Below are 21,203 nucleotides of genomic sequence, written 5' to 3'. Positions count from 1 at the left end.
TATTAAAAAGGTTTGTTCTCTAATATTCTTTGGAGAAAGGTGTTATCCATTTACCAGTGTGATATACAGTAACAGAGGAAATGATTCCCTGTTCTGGATTAAAAATTCAAAGTGCATGGTGCAAATACTGAGCAAAGAGAACATGCAATCTTTGTCATGGCAGATACAGAGAAGGAAGGCAGCTGGGCAGAAATGCACTGTCAAAACACTCTGCACTGGCAAACCAGACCCGATGTAATTACAGGAAGCATCTCAGGGTAATTCAGGAACATTTAAACCCCTCTGCTTCTCCAGGCATTTAATTGAAAGGGATAAAAATTCCTGCAGAAAGTCAGCATTAGACAATAACAGGAATGGAAAATAATAATATACAGTGAGTAGTTCTCATCATAGTGTCCTTTTCCACTTTTCTCTTGTAAATGAATAATTATTTTGCTTTTTTATTAATTCTAGCAATTACAGATATGTATCCATTGCTTTTGGAATGTTGGTATAATGATTCTGTCTATAGGCATGGACCAAAAAGCACCATACCTGTGTTGATGCCTCAGGTTTTAGCTTTTATATTTTTTGGATTCTATACTGCTATAGTGTGTAGTTCTGAGCTTCATATTAGGGAATAGTAAGCTCCCTTCACAGAGTAGGTAGAAAAAACAATTTCTTCTGTAGCTGGGGACTAAGGACAAATGATCCAAATTTCAGGCCCAAGAGCATAAACAATGGTGGACTGAAGAGAGGAAAACAAGAAGAATGGGACTTCATAACCTAAAGCTGTAATTGGACAATTAACTCCGATATGCCAATGGACCAGAACTTATAAAAGTGAGAGACCTTGTGACCGGTTGGCCATTTTTGTGACCATTTTGGGTTCATCTTGGTTGTAACCCTTTATCCATTGAGGCCTTCTAATAAATACCTACTTTAACTCCATCTAGCCTCTGTTCTAGGTCAGTCTTCACAAGGCATCATTTTTAAGGAGCACAACACACTGCCCATGTACAGGTATATGCCAAGCATAAGGTAGACGTGTCCTTGCTACCAGCACTACAGCCACCATGAAAAAATGGCCAGGCCAAACATTACATGGGGAAGCCAACTCCAAAAGTGTAGAATTTCTTTGGAAGCTCTGTTTAAATTTTAGGAGGAGAGTTTCCATGTACATGATAACTGTAGCCAGGGGCAACTAGTCTCACAACTTTCATACTCATATGGTTGTGAAATGTTTTTTGAAGCCACTGGGAATCTAGATGTGATTTTCAAAAGGTGCAATAATCTAACCTGTTGTACTTTCCCCACATAAGGGTTAGCACACCAGCTACACTGTTTGTAGAGTAGGAGAGTTAGAAAAGTTAGGGCAGCAAGGTCAAGCTTCCATTGTAAACCAAGCTCATTGCTTGCTTCACACTGGCATAATACCAGTGATTGTTAGGAAGGTATTCTGACTTACATTTGAGTAACTACCTGAGTTAAAATCCAGCAAAGTACATGGAATCCTAAGAAAATCTTTCATGCACATGATAATACATTGTAAGTGATATCAGAAGAGCAACCTTTGTTTACATAAGTATTGTTGATTCTTTGTTTTAACAGTGACTCAGTAGGACAGGAAAAAACATATTTTCCAATGAAATTAAAGCCTTTTTATTAACAACTTAATAGTGTGATATTTTCTTAGGGTGTTTCTGTTGAGGTTATAAATCACTTTGCTTCATGAGCATTATGTCAAAAGCTGCTTTTCAACCTGGAATATTAGATTACCCTTTATTACCATTAGGATGCATTCTTCTCAGTCTAGAGAGATTGCATTTCCCTTTCTCTGTAATTTCAAAAAGAATTTCTCAAGAAAGAATAGGACAGAAGTATTTTACAATTCAAACCTTACTCATTTATGCAGATGTTCTAGAAGCCCAAGTAGGAATTCAGTTTTTCAGACACCTTGTGCTTCCTGAAAACAATGAAAACCTTTTCTGTACCCACAAAGTCAGCATTACATGGCAACAAGATCAAATGGTCTTGCTTCCACCAGTTGAAACACAGACAACTATTTTGTTTAAGACTAGACTGTATTAAAAGCTTACTCAGTACTCTCTGCTGCTATGTACCATTTTCTTAAAGAATTATTAAGACTCTGGAAGTGAACTTAGGAAGCTGCAACCAGGAGGGACCTTTTGGATCATCAGATACTCTCCCCTGCTAATGCAAGGGCACCATGTCAAGTATTATCACTGCAACAAACTTTTCTGGTGCTGTTTTAATTCCACTTTTATCCCCATCTTCTGCTGCAGAGCTGATAGAAGCTTGGTCACCCATCTCTTAATCCAGGGGGCAGCCAGTTCACATCTACCAGAAGCTGATGAACTTATAAAGAGCTGGAATAACTTTTTGTTACTTCTCAGCCTCTCTTCCAGGTCCTCAGTTTACAAATTTCCTCACCCAGGAGTCAAGTACTCCCATACAATTTTTCCAGTAATTTCTTTCTGAGGAAACAGAGTGCTCTAACCAGGTTCAGTACATCCAGACCCATTCATTTGAAAGCCTGCTTCTTTCTTCTCCTCTGTGGTAGCAATTATTTATTCTCATCAGTCCATCTTCTCACTGACATAGTATTTTTTGTATTATTCCTATTTTTTCCAATTTTCCTTCTAAAAACTGAAAATACTTCTCTCAGCCATCTCTCCCTGCTTCTCTATTTCTCACAGTAACAGAGCCATCTGTCTTGGTCTACTTCTCACTACAACTGAAACTGATATATCTGTTTCTTGTCCTTAGATGCTCCTCTAACCTTGGTTAGTTAAGCCGAAACTCTTACACCAAATCCCTGCCCAAGTCTGTCCCCCTTTTAATTGATTTTGGTTTTCTTTAAACTCCTGGTATTGAGAGAGGAAGTAGCTGGTACATATATAACCAAAAGGAGTACAGAGAAGAGGAATGGTGGGATAGAAATGCATACACAGACTTGTTTTACCAGAAGAGGAAGACAGCCTGGTGAGACAAGGACAGTGTGGGGGGAGAAGGGAGCCAGACCTTAGGATGGACCATGGAAAAGATGACCTGGTTGAGTCAGAGCAGAAATTCTTAAAGTTGCAGCAGCAAACACCTTCAGAGCTTCAATTTGACCTCAGAGTCCTGCTGCTCCAATCTCAGCAGAAGACTATTACATTCCTTAGAAAGTCTATGGATCCATGAGTGATTAGTTCAAATGGTACTGAACTGATCTTGTCCTGTGCCTCACCCCTTGCCCCTTTGCAGCTGAAGGATCCATGAGTAAAGCTGCCCTGTGCAGCCCTTCCAAAAACTGAAAGGGATACCAGCATGAACTGATGCAAAGGGAGAAGAAATAGGATTACAGTCAGAGCAGTGGAGGAGCTGGAGACTGTGAGCACGATATTGAATTTGAATCTATAAATAACATCAGAAAAAAAAAAAAAAAAAAAAAAAAAAAAAAAAAAAAAAAAGCAAACAAGAAAACTGAGCTATGAGCCTATAATTTAACCTCATCAGGGTTCTAGTGCCATATAAAACACTGTGGTAGTTTTAAGCCACCTGACCCTGCAGTGAAACCTGTTCCGTAGAGTACTAATCTTACAGCTGGAATGACATTTCAAAGACCACTAGTACACGTGTGAGCCAAACAAGAACAAAACCAAACTGCACAAGGTATTTTAGTAGTTCTCTACTCAGAAAGATGACAGGATTTTTTGGTCTGGATTTTGCCTGTAATCCCTTATGTTGAAGGCCAGTGTTCATTTCTTAGCTATGAGGATTTGCTCTTCAGGGAGAGACAGATGTTTGTGGGAAGTCATGTCTTATCTCTCAAGACAAAGCTGCAGCTTCCAAGGTGTGCAGAAATAAACAATTTACACAGTTTTCAGTACTTTTAAGAGAAAGCTTTTTTGGTGGAAAGAAGATTAAGTGACAAGAGCCCCCTAAAGGCCAAGGTTAGCTCCAAGAATCTCCTTGCCTAGTGAGGCTCTAATACTTTTAGAACACGTATATTTTGTTTTTCTCCTGTACAAGCATTTACATGATTCATGCAAAGATCAAACTGGTTTTACTGTATATTTTTCCAGCAATTTGACCAGAAAATCTTCTCTTGTGAGGAAAGAGAGCCATAAAGTTATGGTCCCATCTACCTCTAGATTAAAAAAAAAGCTTAGTAAATACGCAAAGTTATCATCCCTTAATGTGAGTTTTCTGTTATGTAAGAATTGCTTGTAAAACAACAGGCATGACATTGATTCTATTTATCTATTTATCTGTGCAAGACAACTTCTCTTGTGATTATTTAAATTATCTATGATCTTTATTTGGGGTAATTTCTACTTTAATCCTCATGTAGTCAAAACTATTGATTCCACTGGATTCATTGAAGCCCTTTGTGATCTTAAATCTGCAGTAGGAGAGATAAGACAATAATCAAAACAATGGCAATATCTGCTGGACCTCAGAGAACAAAATATATAAGGAGAAACAAGTTTCTACAGTGAAAAAGCATGCAGTATATATACAATAAAGATTTTATGCACCTTGTGGGAAAGTATCATTAATAATATACTCAATATATTTCATACTGCATATATGTTATAAAGTCCTTGCTTATTAACTTTTTAATTAGATATGTGAGTTATTTACCACTATACTGGCTTCCAATCCTTCTGTATGTCTACTGTTTTTCTGGGCATAATTAGTTATTATATAACCTAATTACTATATAACCAATTCACAAGCTAAAATACCCTTTTTTGCCTTAATGGTTTCTTTCTAGTAATTTATATCCTACAGGTTGTTCCCTTCATGCTTTATGTTCTTTCAAGTGGGATATATCTAGAAGCTTCTTGCCCATATTGTTTCATAATTTTTCAAGTTCATTTCTCTTCCCAGCTTGTTCCAGGAGGATCTTGCTTCACTTAAATACTTAAATATGCATTAAACTTAAGCACATAGCAGAATACTCTTGAAATCATTTAAGCCTTCTAAATTAAGCAGGAGCTTAAAAACCTTGTTGAGCTTAAAAACCATGTTTCGTTAGGGTGTACATGCCTTATGAGATGCTGAGATATCTACAGTTTCACAAGCAGAAACTTTGTGGTTTGCTTTTTTCTTTTTTACCATACCTTTTTTTTAAGGCTTTTATCTGATTGAGAAAATTTTTCTGGAATTAGCAGAAATTGTGACACCAATGGTATTACTTCTGCTCATTTTTCACCTTCATTATGCTCAATTCAAATCAATTTTGCTGTTTGCATTTCCTTTTATTTATGTTACCTGATTTCTACAGTATTCAGGCTTCTTTTTACCTCTTACCTGCTATCTGCACAGTGGGAACAAAAACAAGGGGAGAAAAGGACTCCAAAGGGAAGATACAGATATCAAACAGTAAAGAAATTAAACTGCTTTCACTTGAATCCAGGAAAGGTCTCACTGAAAAGTGAGCAACAAGGAAAGACCATATGATTTGGGAAGATGCTTAGAAGAAAGAATATGCTAAAAATCTTCATCTCTAGGTTGCAAGTTGAAAATAAAGAGGACATAAAATGCAAATGGAGTGACACTTAAGGAGAGCCAGGCAAAGAGTCAACACAGAGTTAAACACCTCTACACAAATGCTAGAAGGATAAAAATAAACTGGGAATGTCTATCTCTAAGAAAAGACACTGATTTACTAAGCATATCAAAAACCTGGTGATAGGAAAACAATCACTGGAGTACTGTAATGACATGACAAAACATTCAGTGAAGAAATAGTAAATAGTGCTGCTGTCAGCACATTTATGACAATATAGAGGTAAACCTCATCAGTGAGCCAACCATCTCAGGAAAGACCCAAGAATCTGCATGGGTTTAAATTCCAGGCCTAAACAATATGATAATGGCCTTGTGTTACTGACTATCCCCAGTGAAAGGCCAAATGTGCTGACAGAAAATGCAGCTGTTTAGGGTTACTTCAGTGATCTTCATGTACTCAAAGGAAATGTCACATAAATACTTTGCATGCATAAGAAGAAGTACATAATTTATAGGTTAATGACTGTCCTCCCATGAAGCATCCATCCCTTCTTCTAGAACCTCCTGAGCAAACCTCTACTAGAGAATCTTCCTCAGAGAATTTACAGAGACAACTTTTTTGGTACATGAGGGCTGAAAGGTGTCAAATGTACCTCCAGTCTTAAAACAGGGGTTTAGGGTAGGGTGGAGGAGAAACATCATGAGCTATTGTACTCTAAGCCTAGCAAGTGTCTAAGGCCAATAAGTAGAGGCTGCTTATAGTATAGAGATTCAGCTATTACGTAGCTTTGTTTGAGGGTTTGGTTTCTGTTACAGATCTAATGACATTTGGATAAAGGCAGTAAACCTGGGAAGACCTAATATGGATTCCCTAAACAGAAATCCCACCTTAAAAACCTCACGAGGGTTCTTTGAACAGGTTTATGACCATGTGGGCAAGACTGATCCAGGTGATATGCTTTACTCGAGTTTTACAGCTATTGTCAAATGTAATGAACAGCTTCCATACAAGGCATGAATGATGAACATACTGTCAGGAAAGGAGATTATGGTCTGGGGATATATAAACGTATAAAATTTTGGATAAAAATACAGGCTATCCAATAAGGCAAGAGGAACAGACTCAAAACAAACAGGAGGAGGTGGTTCCATGCATCAGGCAGTAGATCTCTATGACAGGATGGCGCAGGTACAATTCACAGGGTCAGGAGAACACAGCAGAAGTAAAAAGAAGAAAGATCCAGAGCAGACTAATAACTGAGCAATGAAAGGCCCAGGAAATTTCTCATCTGAACCTAGCTAGAGATTTTGAAAGAATCAGAAAAGTGTACATGACTGCCTTGTAGTTCTCTATCGTGCCTGCTTATGGACACTGCTGGAGATCAGTTTTGGGGCTGAACAGACCACCAGTCTGAACCCCCTCTTCTTACAGGGGAAAAAATCAGCACAGCCTGGGCTGCATGGATATGCTAGTGTGTTGGGCAGCCAGCACTGCTGTGGGGACAGGATGGAAAGGAGACAGAGTTCTTTGAAAAAGCAGGAGGCAAATGGGTCAGGATGGCCAAAACAACTGAGTGACGCCACTCACTGAGGGCAGATGGAAAAACCCCTTAGAAAATGTTGTGCATGCTTCATGAGACAAGCAAAAAATCTTTTTAATTCTGATGAGTAGGAGCAGCTTTACAAAATTACTCTTTATTCCATAATAAACTATTAGTAATGTTTGTTGGTTTGCATATTAGCCACCACTTCTTCAGTGGTCTTCTGGAAGAAATTTTTGTTGTTTGACGAGTTTCAGTATTTATGGTCCCTAAAAGAACAAAGAAGATACCAGCAGATTCCTTTACAAATAGAAATGCAGAGAAATACCTAACAAGCTAGAAAAAAAATACATTTTAAATTGTGAAAATATAAAATTTTCTCTAAGGTGTTTTAATTAACAAGTGAACTGCAGTAATGACTAAGACCATTGCCTTAAAAATGAGTACCCCAATAATTTCTTTTCAGTATGTAAAATTTACTTCAGTTGTAATTTATGGCATATCCTTACAGTTCAGAATCTCTCTACAAACACTCTTCCACTGCATACTTTTCAGGGGGTTAATTAATTTCATGTCCAAATGAGTGCAAAATATGATCTATTTTCATTATTATCACCGTAATAGGATTAAATTGGTAATCACTTTGATTCTAATGAAAAGTCATAAATATCTCACTGCCTTCTCTTGTACATTTTATTTTCTATACCATGAGACCAAAGCTGCAATAGCAGACTGGGCTTGTACACTTGGCTGCTTCCCTTCTCCCCAAGCTCAGCAGCAGCTGATTTACTCAGTTGTTAAAATAGACTGGCAGTCTGAGCTACTGCTGGTGTTCAATAGTCAGCCTCACCTGTTCAGCCTATCACTGCCAAATTAAAAGGTTTTTTTTTTTTTTCCTCTCATTTTCTCTTTAAATAACACAATACTGGAGTACTGAGTTTGCACATAGTGCTGTATTAAGCAACAACACACATGCTGGAGGACAGGGTTTGCATTTCTGAGAAACTAGGTAAATAATTTGAGAAAAATCAGAATTCAATTCAAATAGGACCATTTAATGATACTATTAGGCAAAAATTATCAGCTGAGGGTGACAAGCAATGAGGCAGAAGCATAGTGGGGTACAAGATAAACCTAAATCAACACTCTCAGACCATGGTATGAGGCAAGCACCATCACTGGCATCTGCAAGATTCTTGAAATGTCATCTTGCACCTTATAACACAAGCAGAGTGAAATTTAAGCACTGTGCCTTGCTTCGGGCACACTCTACAAGAGGGATGCACATGCACAGTGGGTAGCAAACAAAGTACTGAAAATAAAATATGAACCCACAAGAAAGATTTGAAAGAGCTGGATTTTAGTCCAGAAAAGCAAAGCATGAAAGGGAGAATATTACTAGACTGCGAAGGTGGAATGTAGAAAAGAAAAGGGATTGTTCTAAATACTTATGAGGGACAGAATGTAGTGCAAAATAGGCTTGAACTTCAGAAAAGAAGATATAAGGATATTTCCAGGAAAGCTCTCTATAGACAAGGACAGTGAAGCAATAGGAGAAATGATGTGAGAAAGATATAGAGCCTCCATTATCAAGCATTTCAAATAAAATATAGGACAAGCGTCTGTCAGTGTCTGACACACTACTGACCTTATTCTGAGGCAGAAGCAATAAACCAGATGACTTCCCAAGAGTCAGATTCTCTTTTGTTTATATAAATGGTTTAATTCACAAATCTCTACATAACAATCTCTTTATTGATACAGATGGTCTGGTTCAAAAAGAACAGAGAATATAGACTGATCTTGTAATTTCATGAGTTTGTGACCAGGTGGGAGTCTTGAAACAACCTAAAGTAAGACCTAGACTTTTTCTAAGTGTGCTTGCAGCACCCCTCTGAAAACATTTTGGCCCCAGGAAATTGCATAAGTTCAGCAAATGAAGTTTTTACTTCAGTTATTATCCTTTATGAGCAATAATCAATTTTAAACTGTATCTACCATACCACAGGGGTCTTGCCTTAGCCAGAATTAGTCCCTCTGCACACCCCAGGTAATGGGCCAAGTGCTTAAAGATTCCCCTACTAGTTTGTATCTCTACAGCATCTTATCTCCCAAAGTGCTACATGGCGCTATGAGGATATCTCGTTGAAATGAAATGAGCCCTGAGCAGAAAAGACAAATGCCAAGGAAAATTCTGCATGCTGCACACTTTAGGAAAAAAGCAGAAAAGTAATTCTGGCAATGACAAGAAGAAAAAGCAAAGCTGGATCTTTGACATACACAGTGCAAGCACACCCTCATTTGAAGGATGCCATCCAGAAGAATTACTTCTAAATTGATTCCCCGAATATATTGCTCCCCAAACCATGATTATCACAGTGCAAATATATCCCATTTGAGTTCTCCTAAAACTCTAATGCATAACAGTAGGAAAGCAAACTGTGCTTTCTAAATGTCAGAAAAATTTAATAAAGCCTGAAGAAGGATATGAATGTGTCTTTTATTTGGAGCTGTAATTTGTAGTTATCAATGATGATGTTCATTACTGAAACACAGTGCAATGGCTGAAATACCTAATTCAAACTGTGTGCATTAACTAAAAAATAAATGCAATCATAATTCCATAGTTAGACTCAGTATGCCAGACCCTTAATAAATGTAAATTATCAGCTGAGGATCTGGACCAGCTCTGCAATATCTTCCTCCCAGTTTAAAAGAAAATGCTATTAGTTGTACATAAGAGATACTGATGCTTCTGTTTTAATTAAACACAGCAGGACTTTTACATTTTTATGGCACTGCCTAAAAGGAGCTCACAGATCAACCTAGTCAAACATTCCAGACTGCTCATAGCAGACCTGAAGATGGAAAGAGTCATTATGAGTCCAAGATTAGTATTAACCATGACATCAATGATTGCTGACACAAAAAGAAATTGAACCTGTCTGTAGTACACATGAAAAGCAAATATAAATGCTAATGAAAAAACTTACATCTAAATAATGCCTGATGAGTTCATGAATTCAAATTATTTCTCAATCTTGTATTAATTATCATTTAATAGCTTGGTTAACACAAGCTTATTTCAAAGCAATCAGCAATTGTTCTCTCTATTCCAATGTGGAAGGTTAAGTGATGTCCAGCTCCAGCAAGCGCCAATCTGATCTATTCTAGATAATCTTGAGGTGAAACAATAGTCTACTTGCACAAAGCATACCACAAAATCACATACTTCTCACTTCTCTGCCCTGTTTATTTACCCAGACTAAGCTCCTGAGAGCGCAGCTTGTCAGAAGAGTAACTGGGCTCACAGGCCCATCAATCAATCAATCCAAATGGACAGTAGAGCTTACTCTGAAGTTCAGCGCAGATTTTTGAGAAGAAGCTGTAGGCCTCTGCAATACTTAGAGATGTAAATAAATTCACTGTGATGTCTCCTTGTGCTGCTATGAATACATTAAGGGGACACTGTCAAGGTTATTTGGCTAAGAAATTGTTAAGCACAAAATTTAAAACAAATAGAGCCTACACAAGACTTACTGTGTAACCCAGCAGAAACAAACCTGAGCCAGCAATTGTTTGGTTCTTGCTGGTTTTGTTGTGGGTATTTTTGTTGTTGTTGGGGGCTTTTATTTGTTGGGTTGTTTTTAAATCCATGACCGTGAAAGAAGTTGGCTTACCAAATGAATAAATTACAGGAATGAGAAAGCCAAGATATATGTGAGGCATTTTTTTGGTAGAGCATTTCATTTTTGTGTATCAAACTTAAATAATAGATATGGGGAACCAGATAAAATTTAAGCACATCACTGAAAAAAAAACCAGAGTTCACTCAGACGGTATAAACCCATGTGAGCTGTAGTATCTGCTAACCATTATATTAAAGCTGTTTTATTTCTGTATTAGGTCAAAGAATTAAAATTAATTATGCCATATTTCAGTGCCCAAAGGCTTTAGAAATTAGAGGACATATTTAATCTCTTTCACAGATACCTAAAAGGATATAGAAAACAATATCTCACCAGTTACTTTTATTCTTACAAAAGCCAAATATGTGGCCATTGTGTTTCTAATTGTATATCCAGCAAAAGAAAATACCTTTTTAAGAAAGCACTAGAGTAACTTTAAGTAGCAGGAAATAAAATAATATCTCTATATTTACTCTGACAAACCTAAGCCAGAACCATTCCCTTTTCTGTCAGAAAAAATATAATCCATTAAGTGCATTCAGATGCCTTCTTTTTCCAGTCCCTTTTAAAGGTGTTTTTTCATCTCAAGCAAAACCCAACTTTATGAAAAATCAATTTTCTCATCTTCTAATATATACTCATTTGGTTGCTGTTTTCTTTTGTTTCTCCCAGTGAAGCTTTCAATATCACTATTATCTTCTCTGTTAATAATTTCCAAAATATAAGAAAAAAATTTTCCCCCTTTTTTGTGCATCTAAAAATATTCCCGTTTTTATTATCCAAAACCACACAAAATATTCCAACCAACACAGAGTATCTTAAAAAATGCATACAGACTATGCTTAATACTCTCTCAATTAAAGAGAGACACTGAGGTGCTGGAGCTTGTCCAGAGGAGGGCAGCAAATTTGGGGAAGGTTCTTGAGTACAAGTCCTGTGAGGAGCAGCTGAGGGAGCTGGGGGTGTTCAGCCTGGAGAAAAGGAGGGGTGACCTTATCACTCTCTACAGCAGCCTGAGAGGAGTCAGGTGAGGGCCAGCATCTTCTCCCAGGCAACTGGTGACAGGACAAGAGGAAATGGCCCCAAGCTTTACCAGAGAAGGTGCAGGTTGGACATCAGGAGGAATTTCTTCACAGAAAGGGTGGTGAGACATTGGAATGGGCTGGTCAGGGAGGTGGTGGAATCACCATCCCTAAAAGTGTTTAAGAATAGACTGGATGTGGCACTTAGTGCCACGGTCTAAGTGGCATGGTGGAGGTTGGTCAAAGGTTGGACTCAATGATCTCAGAGGTCCTTTCCAACCTAATTGAGTCTGGATTATTCTATGATTAATGTATACACACTTTGAGTTTGTTTGTCGCTGTCTGGCCTGGTATTTTTTAAAAAGCTGGAACAATACAGTTTATTGAAAATTCTTCAAGTAGGAGTAGTTCACCTTGTGAATTAACTAATATGCACTACAGGAATCTTCATCTAGGTTACACATTCACAAATTATAAGAACATATTTAAAATAAAAAAAAATCCCTATAACTTTGTGGTGCTGTTTTACAACAGGAAGATCACTGAATTTCTACTTCTCTAAAGTTTAAGAATGGGACAGTTTTTGTTTTGACTAAAATAAATATTGCATATAATTTAAAACCTGATTCTACAAAAATATATAAGACATGCCTTTCTCAGAGACACCTTAGAAAACTACTTCTGTAAACATTCAAGCAGGTTTTAAGTGAATGCTGATGAAGAGTCATTGTTTTAAAAGTCAGAAGAAAAGGGAAAAGGGTGGAGCATGGCATAAAATCTAATTTCCAAAACTACTTATGAAAAATTACAGACTAGGTACAGTATTCCAAACAAAATAAATGTATTGCAAGGCAAAACAGAGTCTTCAAAAGTCTTCAAAAGTCTCAAAAGTCTCTTCAAAAGTCTCCAAAGTTTTCAAAAAGAACTATTAAACCAAAGCATATACTTATTTGTAATCAGGAGACACAGGTCATGGAAGTCTTGGCTAAAATTTCTGGACATGGAAAAAGCAAGTGACCTTTAAACCCTACTCACTCTATTCAAAGAAGTTTGTGGAGGCCTCAAAATAATTTTGTCCCTCTTACGAGCACTGGAATCAGTGTGTGTGATGAAGGTGACTGTAGAGCTGTTCTCAGTCCTCTTTACAGAGCCTGTGCCTACAATCTCAGACAAGGAAAGCTCAGACAGAAGCTGCACGTGGTTTGTGCATCTTCCTGCAGCAGTCTCAGCACACAGTGTGAGTACCTGTGGGTGGTATGGCTGGAGCTTGGAACACACAGATGGATCTCATTCCACCTTCCCAGGAGCCCTGCATCACAATCATGCAAAGCTCCGTAATCCAGCTTGGGGGTGTGGATCCGAGTCACAATGAAACTGGGGAAATAAACTTCCCATGGCTTACATGAAAAATCATTATGGAATGAGAAAGCACAAATACAGGAAAACAACAAAACAGGTGCACAACTGCTTATTTCAGCAGCTCAGAATTGCAAGGAGAGAATCTGTTTTGTTCCTAGCAGAAGTTGGCAGCTTTGTGGTCATTATCCAGTTTGGCTGTAAATGTCCATGTTTGCATGATTCATTATTTGCCATCTTGCAGAACTGCCAGTGTGGATGGGATACATTTCAAACTGAGACGAAGCACACATCTAATCATATTGCAAGAGGTCAACTAGATGCAGCACAAAGATATTGGTTTAAATTTGTCAGATATGACTTAAGGATTACTTTCTTTGAATAGAACATGGAACAGACTCAACTGAGAACTACTTACAGCCTCCTTGATTTCAGAGATAGAACTAACCCCTACCTATACTCCTTAATCATGTACTGTTCTGGTCAGTCAAACCATATGCTAAAGTGTGCAAACTAATTATTTCATGTTTATATCAAATATGTGGCCTTTATTATCCAGAAAATTCACTGTAAAACACTCATAGCTAATTGTTTTGACATTTGTAGGTGGACTGACTCATTCTACCAAAAGTATAAGGTTTGGGAGACTATAAACTCCTACTGCCTTACTCTATTTGTGGACCCAACGGAGCAGCTGATTTTCATTTACTGAGAGCTAGTAACTTCTCACAAACTCTAGTCCAGAAATTCAGAATATATGGACCCCTTACTCCCCACCCCCAAGAATGGGAAAAATCTCTGTGCATCTGAAATATTCCAGCTGAACATTTTCCAAAGTACTGTTTGGGGTTTTTTTTCCCCAAAAAGTTCTTTTTTTTTTTTAGCAAATAATTTCAAGAAAACATTTACTTCTAATTTTAACTTTCACAATTGAAAAGAAAAGAAATTTTTTAAAAAGTATGACAAAGATCTAGCTCTGGTCCTTTACCTGAAAAACCTTAGGTAATATGCCCTGATTCACAGCATAAATAATTAATGAGGTTATTTAAGTGTTCAAGTTTACAGCTCTCTTTGTTCTCAATTCCTCTCCTTCACACCAACATGAAACAAGTAAGAGAACCTCAGACATTTCTTCAACATTTGGTCCTCCTCATACACAACTTTCTTTATTGAAGAAAAGGCAAACAAGCCACTTTTTTAAATTATGTTGTTAGGTGACCTAGATCAAGGTGAACAAGTTTAAGTCTCTATCTATGAACCTGTAGAAACTGATACTTTGATAGGACTCTTGTCACTTTGCATTATAAAATGCTGTGCATCTTTAAAGTTGCAGCTAGTTTTCTCTGCTCTCTTCAGACTCACCCTAGACAGGAACTCACCCCATCCACAATCCTTCTGGCGACTGGATTTAGTACAGAGTAAGATTCATGACATGGATATTATATATTATTTTCAAAACTTAACACCCTTAAACACCCATTCAGCGTTTACCCAACCAACCAGGCTATATCTCTTTGCTATAATTCAATGACTTTGGTTCTGAGCTTGAATATTGCAGACTATGTAGGACACAACATTTTATACTATGAAAATTAAGACAATAAAGTGATGCAAGTTAGTAATGTAGGCATTCAAAACACAGATTTCAGAAGAGGAAGGATTAAGCCATTACTTCTTCATACCATCAAGTAAGTTCAAAAGGAGGGTTGTGCTCTACTACCTTTATAGAATCATAAGGGTGGTCTTGTAAAAAGGAATAATCCTGAATTACGCTCCCAAACCAGAAAAGTGAGATTGAAACAAAGTACACCAATTCAGACAGGCTGAAAGTTTTTAAAAATATAAACCTAATTTTAAAAATATAAACACAATTTTAAAAAGTCGGTTTTTGTCCTTGCTTGGTGAGATTTTACTTCTCTGTTCTTTAATTGGTGCCTAAAACTATAATAAGACCTTACCCCCAAAATATCTTTTTTATAGTAATTTTCAGATATATCAGCAACCTTGCAACACAGCCTTGTTGAGTCTGGGAGGAAAGGGCTGCTTGTCAAGGGATGTTTGTTTAATTAGCTGGGTTTTTTTTCCAGACAGCTTGGACTATTTCAAATGAGCATTTAAAGTTCTTAGTCCATGTGAACCTGATCATTAAACCGTGTCTCCCACTGTGCTCACATTTAAGATTGTATATTACTTCACTCACATGAGTAACCCTCTTGACCGCTCTCTGGGATCAGGCATCAGAGCTGTGCTAGGGTTTGACTGTCCCCAGAATAGGGAATAAACACAAACAGTCTAGTTCTGAGCCAAGTATATATTGCAAAACTTTTAATAAAGAAACCCCAACTTTTCTATTGAAAATTAATAGAATTCAGTTTTGTCAAGATTTTTTCTGGGTTAACATCAGATCTGAGAGAAGCCTGAAATCCTTCCAAGTGAGAATACTTTTTTGACAGCCCATTAATTTAGCCATGCTCTCTATGTCATTTTGGTTGCCTTTCTGATCACTTCTGAATCACTATGAAAATGACATTTCGGAATTGTGTGTGAAGGTTTTCAGGGCCACTATACTAAAAGAAAGATTAGAAAAAGGATAAGAGTGGGAGTTGCCATCTGACGTTGCAGGGTTTATGGTGAAGGTAAATTCACTTATCAATTCCCATCCTATCATCTTTCATTAGTTAGTTCAGATCAGGGTCTGAACACCTCACGGACTACTTGTCACAGGGACCAAAAGAGAGATAAGAAATGATGTAAAACTATTTCCCTTGACAGGAGTAACACAGATGGAGACTTCATTCTGACCATATTGTCTGCTTTAGTGCCATCCCTAAAGCCATTAACTATCATAATGATGGGGCTCCAGTTATTTATTTCTTCATGATTTCCTGATGTTTTTTTCACCATTACATCAGCGTGCTGAGACCTACAACAATCCTTTGTGTTTGTCCTTGAAGGCAGCTGTCACATGTAAAATGCTCAATTTAAGGTATTTATTTATCATCAGAAGTACAAATGTGAGTTAAAACATGTGTGCTCATTTGCTACATATCTTGTATCATTGCTTGTATCAGGGCTGGAGGGTTTTTGTTTTGTTTTGTTTTGTTTTGTTTTGTTTTGTTTTGTTTTGTTTTGTTTTTTGGGTTTTTTTTGTTTTTGTTTTTTGTTTTGTTTTGTTTTTGTTTTGTTTGTTTTTTTTGGTTTTTTTTTTTGCTTTTTTTTTTTTAACCTTGTTAACATTATACTAATGATTAAAACCGTCAAATAATAAGTTACTATTACTGTATTTTTATAATCTGTTTCACTTCAAATGCCTTTGTGAAAATTCATATTTCCTGACTTACAGGAAAAAATAAAAACTACTGCTCTCAAAATTACAATTTAATAGAAATGTAGACTGATAAAATTAAGAAATACCCCTTCCACATTTTTCCTCTGCATTCTTACTCAGACAATATAGAGTTCCCTAAATGTAGACTTGCAGCTCCCTAGTTCAAGATCCAGAAAACAAGTGTATTTAAAATTGGAGAATACAACAAATTAAGAAACAAGGTGGTGAGTTCTATAGTGATAGGGCATGAACACCAGGATCCTACAGTCATAGAACGTCAGTTTGGAAGGCTATTCACAGATCATTTGGTCCAACCTTTCTCAGCAAAAACATCTTCTAGACAAGATGGTCCAGCACCCTATCCAGCTGAATCTTAAAACTGTCCAACATCCAGGAAAACCATCCCTTCCCAGGGAAGATGATTGTAATGGTTGATTGTTCTCATAGTGAAAAACATTCCTCTTATCCAATTGGAAAGTCCCTGGGAGTAACTTGTACCCATTACCCCTTACCCCTTGCCTTTTCACACAACTTATTGTAAAAAGGGAGCCTCCATTTTCTTTGTGGGCACCCTTTAAATACTTGAATGGTGTTAAGACCTCCCCTAAACTTTCTTTTCTCAAGGCTGTACAAATCCACTTCTCTCAGCCTTTCTTCGTACAGCAGGCTTCCTTATCCTTTAACTGGGTTTAGTGGTAGATTGGGTGAAGTTGCTAACGATTTTCCTAATCAGCCACTTTCTAATCACTTCCTAATCAGACACTTTCAGAGGAAAAAAAAAAATAAAGGAAAGAGCTACAAAAGGTCTGGCAGAGATTTCTGACTCTCTGGACAACAGCAAACACTGATATCCCCAGACATGCCCTCCTTCTGGGATAGCACAAACCTAACTTTTTCTCATATTTTGCTTCAAAGACATTAACCAGATTTAGCTAACAATTGCCACATACACCTTTGGCAAACTTACCTGAAAGTCACTGCAGTAATTTACAAAATGGGAAAGCAATGTTCAGAATGGCCCAAATAAAAACATGCAAACAAAACCAAACCACAGTGTAACAAGGCACTCTAAAAAGCTCATTTATGAGAACAACATTATTTATCTGTTCTGTGTCAAGGAGATTTCCACTCCAGCAGATACCCTGACAGTAGGGAAGCAGAAAAAGCAAGATGGAATTATTAGAGTGATGCATTTTGTATTCCTAACACTTTAATCCCAGGTGTAGTTATGTCACTTATTACATGTCAGGCCAAATTTTGTCCTTGGACATCACTCTCACAACCACTGTCGTTTCCAACGGAGCTGAGGTGTTTACATACATGCAGCAAATTATGAAATAGAAGCATCCTAAAGAGTTATGAAATCCACCTCACCATTTGTCTGATTTCATTTACTTCGGAAGTAGCTCAAATTACCAGTCCCTTCAGTTAGCCCATGTGTGATCCATGGAGACTCTTTTTCTGCTGTGTTTGGCTTTCCCCAGAAGAGCAGGTATTCACACCTGTGCTATTCATAGTGTTGCTTGTCAATACAGCATAGCAACCCAATTTCCTTGTAATTGCAGTGGTAGCTTTGATGCTCAGAGCTACTGTTCTGCAGAAATTAACGGGGAGATGTTTCGTCCCTCTAATCATGGTGATGTTCATAATTTGCTACAAAGTAATTCAGCTAATAGGATCTTAACTAGAACAAGCTCTGTCGTGAATGCATAGCATGAATGTGAGCGTGTGCTGGACTCACTGAACTATTTTCAGGTGATAAATCTGGTTGCCAGCTTCAGAGTAATGGAATTTAACATGATATTTTGCCAAAGTGGTTTGAAAAAGAACCGGAAACATTTAAATATTATGCTCATTGAAAAAGGACTCATTCAGCTCATTCTTTCAAACCTCAAGCTGTAGAGTTACTGTGTGTCTGGACAAATGTGTGGTAGGCCAGCTGTGTCCACACACATATTTATGGACATATACTCAACACACTGAGCCCCTCTAAAATCCCGTTCAAACAACCTCTTCAGCAGCAACAATGCAGAAATTCAAAATAACTCTTGAAATAACTGTGTCACTCACACTAGAAATTATTTTGTGCTCCTACATCCCCTAAAAGAAGATTTTTTTTCTTTTTAAACTGAAGGCAAGAGGCTGAAGTTCTTATTTCCATATATTGTTTTAAAAGTATTACAAGATATGAAATTTTATCAATAATCACATCTCACCTACTTCCCAAGAGAAGACTGTGACCCTCCCTTTACATCTACCTTTATGCACAATTCTATAACTTTTAAGTCTGACATCGAGTATCATTTAAGGGCTAGAAATACTATTGAAAAGAAGACTTCCAGTGGGAAGTCAAGAGAACTTCTCTTGCCCTCCAAGGACCACACATGATAACATTAATCACATGGAAATGAAATGCATGAGGTACTTAAGTCTGCTTCAGGCAAATAATAATACAACTACTAAAACCCATGGTAATGACATTTTCAAATATGTATTTCTTTAAGAGGAAAGTTCAGTAGATTTAAATTCTGGTGATCTATGGAGTGAAGGTGCATTTCATATGCCCTGTGGAATATCTGTGTCAATCACAGTTTTGTGACTGTCTGTCGCAATCTGCGTTCCTCTGTGATCTTCTTCATATGCTTTCATCTAATTCTGGAAGAGTACAAGCCAGTCCCTTCAGAAAGCAACAAACTACAAGGACCATATGTTTCCAGTGTATATAATGTACATAAACAAACATGCTAAGTGTTGGCTGGCCCTAGCTTTGGTGCCTACATTGAATCCCAGCCAAAAGCCTACCGCCAATGAGAGGCATCATTTGCACACTTACAGAAGTTGCCACTTTGTACGTTCTTTTCTCTTTTATTGAAGCAGAATGAATGACAAGCAGGACTGCCAGAGAACAATAGCTTTTGATTTCTTGTCACACAAAAGTCCTCCAGTGCAGAAGTCTGGCACTGACAGGAACACTGAATATGTTTAGTATTTGAACTCTTTTTCGCTCTCTTCTTAGAATATAAAACAAAATAGAATTTCTTCCCTGATAAGAGGAAATGTGAGTTGCAGCGCATAGGCTCTGGAAGGCTCATATGTTTTCTGTCATTAGTTTCACCTCCCCGCAGTGAAGTATGGAATAGGTTTTTATAAAGATTAGAATGTAAGTGGGTGAACACCTGTATGGCCAAGCTTATTATTGACAGCTTTCATTTCTGCTCCAGTGGTGCATAAAAATATGTGGCATCAAAACACTAGTCCAACTTAGCTGACAGGCAACAGCTACATGCCTTTTCAAAGTTGATGTTCAGAAAAGAATCTCACATTAAATGAAAAGCTCATACCTGCTCAACTTCTGTTCAATTAAATGACTGCTTTCACCACAAATTTTCCTTCAAAATTCCTGTCATTTAGAATTTCCATGCATTTTTCCAGCTCTGTAAGTTTATACATCTTGGTGCTATGTCAAGGATCAAATTCCAACTTCACTGCCAGAAAGAAGTCCAGATTTCCAAATGCAGACAGCAAATTCTGAGCCACAGGTTTCCCTTCCAGTGTTCAGACCACCTCTGTGGTTGCTTCTACCTTTCCCCTCATGGATGTTTCTACTGTTGCAGAAGCTAAACCTTTAGCAGGATGCAGTAGGCATCAGTGAGGCCTCATTATATTTTCCTCACTTGGCAGTTTTTATGCCACTGCCTTCACCATACTAACTGCACACCTTCTACATAAAAATCAGTATTAAGGTACTTGACCGACCTCAGAATATTGTCAGCACTTCTTATAAAGATGATAATTTAGGACAGGGTGTAACTCTGTTGCTTGCATGTAAATACACCTCTGATTTATGTCCTCTACTGCATTATTTGCACATCATAATCACCAATCTCTGCAGAAACATGCCAAGTTTGTATCATGCCAACCACACACAACAGCTTCATAGGAACTTGTGCACTGTGTGATAGTCCAGACATCCATGAGCATTTTCCAAAATCAGGCAATCTGGCTTCAATATCTTTCCAAAACTGTACAGCTCTAGAATCTGTATGCATACAAGGCAATTTTCATAGGGGGAACTATGTAATAAAAAAAGGATAAATTTCATTTCTGGTCATACTCTGACAACATTCAAAAAATCCAAACCTAAACAAAACAAATCAATCAAATTGTAAAATGTTTTTTTGGAAGAATTGCTAATAGTCTTGCTTAGACCTTTTAGTTATAGCAACACTTTTTTTTGGTCAGTGATCTAATCAGAAAATTCATTGACACTTGAGAATTTGAAGATGTATAGGATTTTTTTTAACTTTAGAACTTTTATGGCCCTTATTTCTCTGTTTTTTTAACAGCCAATGTTAAATTAATTAACCACTGAACTAATAATGCAAGAACGTAGTTCAACAGCAACAACTATTTTGATTACTGCTACTTGGAGACAGAAGGTAACATAATGAATAGTAATCCACCCCTCACATGAGTCTTGAGAGACAGACCTCTCCTCTCCTCAGAGATAGTCACTAATTTGAATCACATGCAGAGATGGGATTTTAGTGTCACTATTTAAAATCTCATTCCAACCATCACCAACAAAACCATCCCTACCTTTTAGCTACAACTTGTCTGATGTACAAGAAAACTGAACTTGATAATTTTGTTTCCTTGTAATGGAGTGTGCACATTTTAAAAAGTAGGGAATCCTTCAATCAATTCCAGTAATGTCACTCTAAGTCCATAAGGAAAGATAACATGCAGAGATGTACCGAAG

Source organism: Vidua chalybeata, chromosome 4, assembly GCF_026979565.1.
Source record: "Vidua chalybeata isolate OUT-0048 chromosome 4, bVidCha1 merged haplotype, whole genome shotgun sequence".
Lineage (NCBI taxonomy): Eukaryota > Metazoa > Chordata > Aves > Passeriformes > Viduidae > Vidua > Vidua chalybeata.
The sequence above is the reverse complement of the archived record's forward strand: the minus strand, read 5'-3'. Positions refer to the sequence as shown.